We start from the raw sequence: 12251 nt of genomic DNA, 5'->3' as shown, positions 1-12251 counted from the left end.
CATTTAAGCAAGGGAAATGTCTGCTCCTGTCCGCGCATAACTTTTGCACCAGTTTGTCCGGTTTTTGTTCGAATCAAATAAACTAACTACCGCGGTTAATTTGATACCTACTGGCTTTTTCACTAGTTTTTTATAGGTGATAAGCTTTCTTGTCATATCTTGGGAAGATGCAACAAGTTAACAAACCCTGTTTCACAATCCTTTTTGATTGCTGAAACACCTTTCAAATTCAGATTTTTTTTTGTTTCTTAAAAACAAGGCAATTTTTTATATTTGTTTTTGCCATATTTTTTATAGGTAGTTTTGCTATAGAAGTTTTGCCATGTTTTGAAATTGTTAATTATAGTCCATGACACAATTAAGAGGGAAGAGTACTAAAAACCGTGTCATTTTTGTCAACTGCCATGGTATTTTATTGTAAAAACGACATGGCATTTTTTATTAAGAGCCTGTCACTTTTTATTTATTAACAACATGACAATAGTTTTAATAAGAGCATGGCATTTATATTATTAAAGATCATGGCATTTTTTATTAAAGGCCGTGGCAAATTTTATTATATTTTTCCATGGCAAAATAGTTAATTAGGCCCATGGTAGTTTCATTGTATGTACCATGGAATTTTTTATTTTGTCCATGGTAATTATGAGATTATGGTATTTCTATTTAATTAGTCTATGGTAGTTTTAATTAGGTCATGGTAGTTTTATTATAGATAGCGCCACATTTTTTATAAATTAGGGCATGACAATTTTTGTTAATTGCCATCACATTGTTGTAAAAATAGCATGGCATTTTTATTAAGAGCACGACACTTTTATTATTAAGAGCATCACAATTTTTTATTAAGAGAAAGACATTTATATTATCAAAGATCATGGTAATTTTTCATTAAAATCCCATGACAATTTATTATTATTATTATTATTATTATTATTATTATTATTATTTCCATGGTAGTTTAATTGTATGTGCCATGGCATTTTTATTAATTTTGGCCATGGTAATTTTAAGATCATGGCATTTTCTATTTAAGTAGTCTATGGTAGTTTTCATTAGGTGTACCTTTATTATAGGTAGCATCACATTTTTATAAATTAGGCCATGGCAATTTCATTTTGTGGGTAGCATGGCACCTGTATTAATTAGAACATTGAGTTCATTTTAGGTAGCATAGCCATTTTATAATTTAGGCCATGGCAATATTTTATTATTTTTACTCCATCGCATTCTCATTAATTTGGCCCTGGTAGTTTCGTTGTATGTTCCATGGCACTTTATTACTTCGGACATGACAATTTATATGTTTTTGTAGAGCATGCTAGTTTTAATTAGGCCATTGTAGTTAATCATAGGTAGCACGACATTTTAATTAGGCCATTGCAATTTTATTTGTTAGAGAATGATGTGATTGACTTGACCCATTCCGTTAGCATAACACTTGATCGTTTAGTTTATTGCTATTGCTTTTTTCATGACTTATACATGTTCCTATGACTATAAGATTATGCAACTCCCGTTTACCGGAGGAACACTTTGTGTGCTACCAAACGTCACAACGTAACTGGGTGATTATAAAGGTGCTCTATAGGTGTCTCCAAAGGTACTTGTTGGGTTGCCGTATTTCGAGATTAGGATTTTTCACTCCGATTGTCGGAGAGGTATCTCTGGGCCCTCTCGGTAATGCACATCACTTAAAGCCTTGCAAGCATTGCAACTAATGAGTTAGTTGCGGGATGATGTATTACGGAACGAGTAAAGAAACTTGCCGGTAACGAGATTGAACTAGGTATTGAGATACCACGATCGAATCTCGGGCAAGTAACATACCGATGACAAAGGGAACAACGTATGTTGTTATGCGGTTTGACCAATAAAGATCTTCGTAGAATATGTGGGAGCCAATATGAGCATCCAGGTTCCGCTATTGGTTATTGGCCGGAGACGTATCTCGGTCATGTCTACATAATTCTCGAACCCGTAGGGTCTGCACGCTTAAAGTTTCGGTGACGATTGTATTATGAGTTTATGTGATTTGATGTACCGAAGGTAGTTCGGAGTCCCGGATGAGATCGAGGACATGACGAGGAGTCTCTAAATGGTCGAGACGTAAAGATCGATATACTGGACGACTATATTCGGACATCGGAAAGGTTTCGAGTGATTCGGGTATTTTCGGGGGTACCGGGGAGTTACGGGAATACGAGGAAGAAGTAATGGGCCTCATGGGCCAAGTGGTGGAAGAGAGGAGGCAGGGCACGCGGCCCCCCTAGCCCAAACCGAATTGGACTAGGGGGCCGGGCCCCCTTTCCTCCTTTTCCTCCCTCTCCTTCCTTCTCCTTCTCCTCCTTCCTTTCCTCCTCCTAGTAGGAGTAGGAAAGGGGAGTCCTACTCCTACTAGGAGGAGGACTCCTCCTCCTGGCACGCCCATAGAGGGCCGGCCAACCTCCCCCTTGCTCCTTTATATACGGGGGCAGGGGGCACCTCTAGACACACAAGTTGATCTGTTGATCTCTCCCAGCCGTGTGCGGTGCCCCCTCCACCATATTCCACCTCGGTCATATCGTAGCGGTGCTTAGGCGAAGCCCTGCATCGGTAGCAACATCATCACCGTCATCACGCTGTTGTGCTGACGGAACTCTCTCGTGAAGCTCTGCTGGATCGGAGTTCGCGGGACGTCATCGAGCTGAACGTGTGCTGAACTCGGAGGTGCCGTGCGTTCGGTACTTGGATCGGTCGGATCGTGAAGACGTACGACTATATCAACCGCGTTGTGCTAACGCTTCCGCTTTCGGTCTACGAGGGTACATGGACAACACTCTCCCCTCTCGTTGCTGTGCATCACCATAATCTTGCGTGTGCGTAGGAAATTTTTGAAATTACTACATTCCCCAACAGTGGCATCCGAGCCAGGTTTTATGCGTTGATGTAATATGCATGAGTAGAACACAAGTGAGTTGTGGGCGATATAAGTCATAGTGCTTACCAGCATGTCACACTTTGGTTCGGCGGTATTGTTGGATGAAGCGGCCCGGACCGACATTACACGTACGCTTACGCGAGACTGGTTCTACCGACGTGCTTTGCACACAGGTGGCTGGCGGGTGTCAGTTTCTCCAACTTTAGTTGAACCGAGTGTGGCTACGCCCGGTCCTTGCGAAGGTTAAAACAGCACCAACTTGACAAACTATCGTTGTGGTTTTGGTGCGTAGGTAAGAACGGTTCTTGCTAAGCCCAGTAGCAGCCACGTAAAACTTGCAACAACAAAGTAGAGGACGTCTAACTTGTTTTTGCAGGGCATGTTGTGATGTGATATGGTCAAGACGTGATGAAATATAAGTTGTTGTATGAGATGATCATGTTTTGTTGAAGTTATCGGCAACTGGCAAAAGCCTTATGGTTGTCTCTCTATTGCATAAGATGCAAGCGCCAAATAATTGCTTTACTTTATCGCTATGCGATAGCAATAGTTGCAAGAGCAATAGTTGGCGAGACGACCATGTGACGACACATTGATATAGATCAAGATGATGGAGATCATGGTGTCATGCCGGTGACGATGGAGATCATGACGATGCTTTGGAGATAGAGATCAAAGGCACAAGATGATGATGGCCATATCATGTCACATATTTTGATTGCATGAGATGTTTATCTTTTATACATCTTACTTTGCTTAGTTATGATGGTAGCATTATAAGATGATCTCTCATTAAATTTCAAGATAAAAGTGTTCTCCCTGAGTATGCACCGTTGCCAAAGTTCGTCGTGCCCAGACACCACGTGATGATCGGGTGTGATAAGCTCTACGTCCATCTACAATGGGTGCAAGCCAGTTTTGCACACGCAGAATACTCAGGTTAAACTTGACGAGCCTAGCATATGCAGATATGGCCTCGGAACACTGAGACCGAAAGGTCGAGCGTGAATCATATAGTAGATATGATCAACATAGTGATGTTCACCATTGAAAACTACTCCATTTCACGTGATGATCGGTTATGGTTTAGTTGATTTGGATCACGTGATCACTTAGATGATTAGAGGGATGTCTATCTAAGTGGGAGTTCTTAAGTAATATGATTAATTGAACTTTAATTTATCATGAACTTAGTCCTGGTAGTATTAGCATATCTATGTTGTAGATCAATAGCTCGCGATGTTGCTCCCCGTTTAATTTTTATATGTTCCTAGAGAAAACTAAGTTGAAAAAAATGTTAGTAGCAATGATGCGGATTGGATCCGTGATCTGAGGATTATCCTCATTGCTGCACAGAAGAATTATGTCCTTGATGCACCGCTAGGTGACTGACCTATTGCAGGAGCAGATGCAGACGTTATGAACATTTTGTTAGCTCAATATGATGACTACTTGATAGTTTAGTGCACCATGCTTAACAACTTAGAATCGGGACTTCAAAGACGTTTTGAACGTCATGGATCATATGAGATGTTCCAGGAGTTGAAGTTAATATTTCAAGCAAATACTCGAGTTGAGAGATATGAAGTCTCCAACAAGTTCTATAGCTAAAAGATGGAGGAGAATAGCTCAAGCAGTGAGCATGTGCTCAGATTGTCTGAGTACTACAATCGCTTGAATCAAGTGGGAGTTAATCTTCTAGATAAAATAGTGATTGATAGAATTCTCTAGTCACCATCACCAAGTTACTAGAACTTCGTGATGAACTATAATATGCAAGGGATAACGAAAAAAATTCCCAAGCTCTTCGTGATACTGAAATCAACGAAGGTAGAAATCAAGAAAAACATCAAGTGTTGATGGTTGACAAGACCACTAGTTTCAAGAAAAGGGGCAAAGGAAAGAAGGGGAACTTCAAGAAGAACGGCAAGCAAGTTTCTGCTCAAGTGAAGAAACCCAAGTCTGGACCTAAGCCTGAGACTAAGTGCTTCTACTGCAAAGGGATTGGTCACTAGAAGCGGAACTACCCCAAGTAATTGGCTGATAAGAAGGATGGCAAAGTGAATATAGGTATATTTGATATACATGTTATTGACGTGTACTTTACTAGTGTTCATAGCAACCCCTCAGTATTTGATACTGGTTCAGTTGCTAAGAGTAGTAACTCGAAACGAGAGTTGGAGAATGAACAGAGACTAGTTAAGGGTGAAGTGACGATGTGTGTTGGAAGTGGTTCCAAGATTGATATGATCATCATCGCACACTCCCTATACTTTCGGGATTAGTGTTGAACCTAAATAAGTGTTATTTGGTGTTTGCATTGAGCATGAATATGATTTGATCATGTTTATTGCAATATAGTTATTCATTTAAGTAAGAGAATAAATTGTTGTTCTGTTTACATGAATAAAACCTTCTATGGTCATACACCCAATGAAAATGGTTTGTTGGATCTCGATTGTGGTGATACACATTCTCATAATATTGAAGCCAAAAGATGCAAAGTTAATAATGATAGTGCAACTTATTTGTGGCACTGCCGTTTAGGTCATATTGGTGTAAAGCGCATGAAGAAAATCCATGCTGATGGGCTTTTGGAATCACTTGATTATGAATCAGTTGATGCTTGCAAACCGTGCCTCATGGGCAAGATGACTAAGACTCCGTTCTCCGGAACAATGGAGCAAGCAACTGACTTATTGGAAATAATACATACTAATGTATGCAGTCCGATGAATGTTGAGGCTCGCGGCAGGTATCGTTATTTTTTGACCTTCACAGATGATTTGAGCAGATATGGGTATATCTACTTGATGAAACACAAGTCTGAAATATTTGAAAAGTTCAAAGAATTTCAGAGTGAAGTGGAGAATCATCGTAACAAAAATAAAAGTTTCTACGATATGATCGCAGAAGTAAAATATTTGAGTTACGAGTTTGGCCTTCAGTTAAAACAATGTGAAATAGTTTCACTACTCACGCCACCTGGAACACCACAGTGTAATGGTGTGTCCGAACGTCGTAACCATGCTTTATTATATATGGTGCGATATATGATGTCTCTTACCGATTACCACTATCGTTTTGGGGTTATGCATTAGAGACAACTACATTCACGTTAAATAGGGCACCATCTAAATCCGTTGAGATGACACCGTATGAACTGTGGTTTGGTGAGAAACCTAAGCTGTCGTTTCTTAAAGTTTGGGACTGCGATGCTTATGTGAAAAAGTTTCAACATGATAAGCTCGAACCCAAATCGGAGAAGTAAATCTTCATAGGATACCCAAAAGAAAATGTTGGGTACACCTTCTATCACAGATCCGAAGGCAAGATATTCATTGCTGAGAATGGATCCTTTCTAGAGAAGGAGTTTCTCTCGAAAGAAGTGAGTGGGAGGAAAGTAGAACTTGATAAGGTAACTGTACCTGCTCCCTTATAGGAAAGTAGTTCATCACAGAAAAATCTGTTCCTGTGACTACTACACCAATTAGTGAGGAAGCTAATGATGATGATCATGTAACTTCAGATCAAGTTACTACCGAACCTCATAGGTGAACCAGAGTGAGATCCGCACCAGAGTGGTACGGTAATCCTGTTCTGGAGGTCATGTTACTTGACCATGACGAACCTATGAACTATGAGCAAGCGATGATGAGCCCAGATTCCGCGAAATGGCTTGAGGCCATGAAATCTGAGATGAGATCCATGTATAAGAACAAAGTATGGACTTTGATTGACTTGCCCAAATATCGGCGAGCCATTGAGATTAAATGGATCTTCAAGAGGAAGACGGACGCTGATAGTAGTGTTACTATCTACAACGCTAGAATTGTCGCAAAAAGGTTTTCGACAAGTTCAAGGTGTTGACCACGATGAGAATTTCTCACTCGTATCTATGCTTAAGTCTGTCCGAATCATGTTAGCTATTGCCACATTTTATGAAATCTGGCAAATGGATAAACAAAACTGCATTCCTTAATAGGATTTATTAAAGAAGAGTTGTATATGATGCAACCAGAAGGTTTTGTCGATCCTAAAGGTACTAACAAAATATGCAAGCTCCAGCGATCCATCTATGGACTGGTGCAAGCATCTCAGAGTTGGAATACACGCTTTGATAAGTTGATCAAAGCATATAGTTTTATACAGACTTGTGGTGAATCATGTATTTACAACAAAGTGAGTGGGAGCACTACAACATTTCTGATAAGTATATGTGAATGACATATTATTGATCGGAGATAATGTAGATTTATTCTGCAAAGCATAAAGGAATATTTGAAATGAGTTTTTCAAAGAAAGACCTCGGTGAAGCTGCTTACATATTGAGCATCAAGATCTATAGAGATAGATCAAGACGCTTGATAAGTTTTTCAATGAGTACATACCTTGACAAGATTTTGAAGTAGTTCAAAATGGAACAGTCAAAGAAGGAGTTCTTGCCTGTGTTACAAAGGTGTGAAGTTGAGTAAGACTCAAAACCCGACCATGGCAGAAGATAGAGAGAGAATGAAAGTCAATCCCTATGCCTCAACCATAGGTTCTATAAAGTATGCCATGATGTGTACCAGACCTATTGTATACCCTGCCCTGAGTTTGGCAAGGGAGTACAATAGTGATCTAGGAGTAGATCATTGGACATTGGTCAAAATTATCCTTAGTGGAATAAGGATATGTTTCTCGATTATGGAGGTGACAAAAGGTTTGTCATAAAAGGTTACATCGATGCAAGTTTTGACACTGATCCAGATGACTCAAAGTCTCAATCTGGATACATATTGAAAGTGGGAGCAATTAGCTAGAGTAGCTTAGTGCAGAGCATTGTTGACATAGAAATTTGCAAAATACTTACGGATCTGAATGTGGCAGACCCGTTGACTAAATTTCTCTCACAAGCAAAACATGATCACACCTTAGTACTCTTTGGGTGTTAATCACATAGCAATGTGAACTAGATTATTGAATCTAGTAAACCCTTTGGGTGTTGGTCACATGACGATGTGAACTGTGGGTGTTAATCACATGGTGATGTGAACTATTGATGTTAAATCACATGGTGATGTGAACTAGATTATTAACTCTAGTGCAAGTGGGAGACTGAAGGAAATATGCCCTAGAGGCAATAATAAAGTTATTATTTATTTCCTTATTTCATGATAAATGTTTATTATTCATGCTAGAATTGTATTAACCAGAAACATAATACATGTGTGAATACATAGACAAACAGAGTGTCACTAGTATGCCTCTACTTGACTAGCTCGTTGAATCAAAGATGGTTAAGTTTCCTAGCCATAGACATGAGTTGTCATTTTATTAACGGGGTCACATCATTAGAGAATGATGTGATTGACTTGACCCATTCCGTTAGCATAGCACTTGATCGTTTAGTTTGTTGCTATTGCTTTCTTCATGACTTATACATGTTCCTATGACTATGAGATTATGCAACTCCCGTTTACCGGAGGAACACTTTGTGTGCTACCAAACGTCACAATGTAATTGGGTGATTATAAAGGTGCTCTACAGGTGTCTCCAAAGGCACTTCTTGGGTTGACGTATTTCGAGATTAGGATTTGTCACTCCGATTGTCGGAGAGGTATCTCTGGGCCCTCTCGGTAATGCACATCACTTAAAGCCTTGCAGGCATTGCAACAAATGAGCTAGTTGCGGGATGATGTATTACAGAACGAGTAAAGAGACTTGCCGGTAACGAGATTGAACTAGGTATTGAGATAGCGACGATCGAATCTCGGGCAAGTAACATACCGATGACAAAGGGAACAACGTATGTTGTTACGCGGTTTGACCGATAAAGATCTTCGTAGAATATGTGGGAGCCAATATGAGCATCCAGGTTCCGCTATTGGTTATTGGCCGAAGACGTATCTCGGTCATGTCTACATAGTTCTCGAACCCGTAGGGTCCGCACGCTTAAAGTTTCGGTGACGGTTGTATTATGAGTTTATGTGATTTGATGTACCAAAGGTAGTTCGGAGTCCCGGATGAGATCAGGGACATGACGAGGAGTCTCTAAATGGTCGAGACGTAAAGACGGACGACTATATTCGGATGTCGGAAAGGTTCCGAGTGATTCAGGTATTTTTGGGGGTACCGGGGAGTTACGGGAATACGAGGAAGAAGTAATGGGCCTCATGGGCCAAGTGGTGGAAGAGAGGAGGCAGGGCGCGCAGCCCCCCTAGCCCAAACCGAATTGGACTAGGGGGCGGCCCCCCTTTCCTCCTTTTCCTCCCTCTCCTTCCTTCTCCTTCTCCTCCTTCCTTTCCTCCTCCTAATAGGAGTAGGAAAGGGGAGTCCTACTCCTACTAGGAGGAGGACTCCTCCTCCTAGCGCGCCCATAGAGGGCCGGCCGGCCTCCCCCTTGCTCCTTTATATACGGGGGCAGGGGGCACCTCTAGACACACAAGTTGATCTGTTGATCTCTCCCAGCCGTGTGCGGTGCCCCCCTCCACCATATTCCACCTCGGTCATATCGTAGCGGTGCTTAGGCGAAGCCCTGCATCGGTAGCAACATCATCACCGTCATCACGCCATTGTGCTGACGGAACTCTCCCATGAAGCTCTGCTGGATCGGAGTTCGCGGGACGTCATCGAGCTGAACGTGTGCTGAACTCGGAGGTGCCGTGCGTTCGGTACTTGGATCGGTCAGATCGTGAAGACGTACGACTACATCAACCGCGTTGTGCTAACGCTTCCGCTTTCCGTCCACGAGGGTACGTGGACAACACTCTCCCCTCTCGTTGCTGTGCGTCACCATGATCTTGCGTGTGCGTAGGAAATTTTTGAAATTACTACATTCCCCAACAGTTAGACCATGTGAAAGATCGTGGATGTCGCCTAGAGGGGGGGCTGAATAGGCGCTTTAAAATAATTACGGTTTAGGATTGAAAAAATGCGGAATAAACCTAGAGGTTAATTTGTCAAACACAAAACCTACAACAACTAGGCTCACCTATGTGCACCAACAACTTATACTAAGCAAGATAAACAACTATGAGATAGCAAGATATATGACAAGAAACAATATGGCTATCACAAAGTAAAGTGCATAAGTAAAGGGCTTGGGTAAGAGATAACCAAGGCACGCGGAGACAACGATGTATCCCGAAGTTCACACCCTTGCGGATGCTAATCTCCGTTTGGAGCGGTGTGGAGGCACAATGCTCCCCAAGAAGCCACTAGGGCCACCGTAATCTCCTCACGCCCTCGCACAATGCAAGATGCCGTGATTCCACTAAGGGACCCTTGAGGGCGGTCATCGAACCCGTACAAATGGCAACCCTTGGGGGCGGTCACCGAACCCGTACACTTTGGCAACCCTTGGGGGCAGTCACCGGTACCCGTCAAATTGCTCGGGGCGATCTCCACAACCTAATTGGAGACCCCGACGCTTGCCCGGAGCTTTACACCACAATGATTGAGCTCCGAACACCACCAACCATCTAGGGCGCCCAAGCACCCAAGAGAAACAAGCTCAAAGGTACCAAGCACCCAAGAGTAATAAGCTTCTCAACTTGTAACTTCCACGTATCACGTGGAGAACTCAAACCGATGCACCAAATGCAATGGCAAGGGCACACGGAGTGCCCAAGTCCTTCTCTCTCAAATCCCACCGAAGCAACTAATGCTAGGGAGGAAAATGAGAGGAAGAACAAGAAGCAGAACACCAAGAACTCCAAGATCTAGATCCAAGGGGTTCCCCTCACCTAGAGGAGAAAGTGATTGGTGGAAACATGGATCTAGATCTCCTCTCTCTTTTCCCTCAAAAACTAGCAAGAATCCATGGAGGGATTGAGAGTTAGCAAGCTCAAAGAAGGTCAACAATGGGGGAAGAACACGAGCTCAAAGGATAAGGTTCATTGGGAAGAAGACCCCCTTTTATAGGTGGGGAAAAATCCAACCGTTATGCTCACAGCCCGCACCGAGCGGTACTACCGCTAGGACGGTAGTAGCCCTTTGAAACACAACAGCGAGGAGGCAAAAAAGCCAGAAGAACCATCGGAGCGGTAGTACCGCTTGACCTCACGGTACTACCGCTAGGGGTAGCGGTACTACTGCTAAGGGTAGCGGTACTACTGCTTGCGAGCGGTACTAAAAAATTATATCTGTGCCTACCACCGCTGGACTTGTGACGAGTTTTTGGTCCCGAGCGGAAGTAGCCACGGAAGTAGCCGCGGTAGTACTGCTCCAAGCGGTAGTACCGCTCCCAAGAGCGGTGGTAAAAAATTACATCCGCTCCTGTCCATGGTAGTACCACTACATTCTTTTCAGAACACCAAAACTGACACAACTTCTACAAACGGACTCCGAATTCGACGAAACCAAGTTTGTTGGAAAGCTAGCGACAAGGGATAACACAATCTTGATAGAAATAACAATAAGAAGCAAATGAGAAAAGGCCCAAAAGAAAATGGTGAGAACCCTTCCTCGGATAAGACCGGTAAAACCTCCAACACCGAAAACATCATAGAAGACGCATGCAAACTCTGTTTTCGATGAACTCAAGCTTGTTATCAAGATGACCATAAGCTCTAAGACTCACAAAGAAAACCAAACAAGAACCAAGAAACATGATGCAAGGATGCAATGGTTTGAGCTCTCGACGAACGATACGATCAAGCTACTCACTTGAGAGCCCCCCTTGATAGTACAGCTATCGATCCTATAACCCGGTCTCCCAACTACCACCATGAGACCGGTAAAATAGAAAACCTATCAAGGGAAAACCTTTGCCTTGCACATGATCTACTTGAGCTACATGATGACGATCTTGTCCTCCTCAAGATGGACCACCTTTCCTGATTGCGTTGGGTTGATGGAGACTAGATGATTGCTCCCCATACTCCACTATGGGTGAGCCACTCTTCGGGACATCTTCACAAGTCCATTGAAACCACAATGGATGGCAAGCTTCAAGCACTTGATCTCTTCGTGATTCTTCACTTGAACTTGCACACGGCAATCTTGATGACGATCACCACTTGATGTCATCCTTCCCATGGGTTGTATGATATCATCCTCTTGACGCAAGCCCATGGACACGTACCTAACCCCACATAGACTCTCACATAGACCATGGGTTAGTACACAAAGTGCAATGGACAATGCTTACCATACCATGGGATCACTTGATCCCTCTCGGTACATCTTCTACTCTTTGTGAGTTGATCAACTTGATTCACTCTTGACTTACTCTTGATCAACCTTGAATCTTTCCAACTCTCTTCGTTTGGATGATGTCTTGAAGGTAAACATGAATGATCACACAATCTTCTTCTTCAAGACATGCTTGCAATAAGCTCAACAC

This window comes from Triticum urartu, chromosome 5 (assembly GCF_003073215.2).
Source record: "Triticum urartu cultivar G1812 chromosome 5, Tu2.1, whole genome shotgun sequence".
In the NCBI taxonomy this organism is placed as follows: Eukaryota; Viridiplantae; Streptophyta; class Magnoliopsida; order Poales; family Poaceae; genus Triticum; species Triticum urartu.
This window is presented reverse-complemented; position numbering follows the sequence as displayed.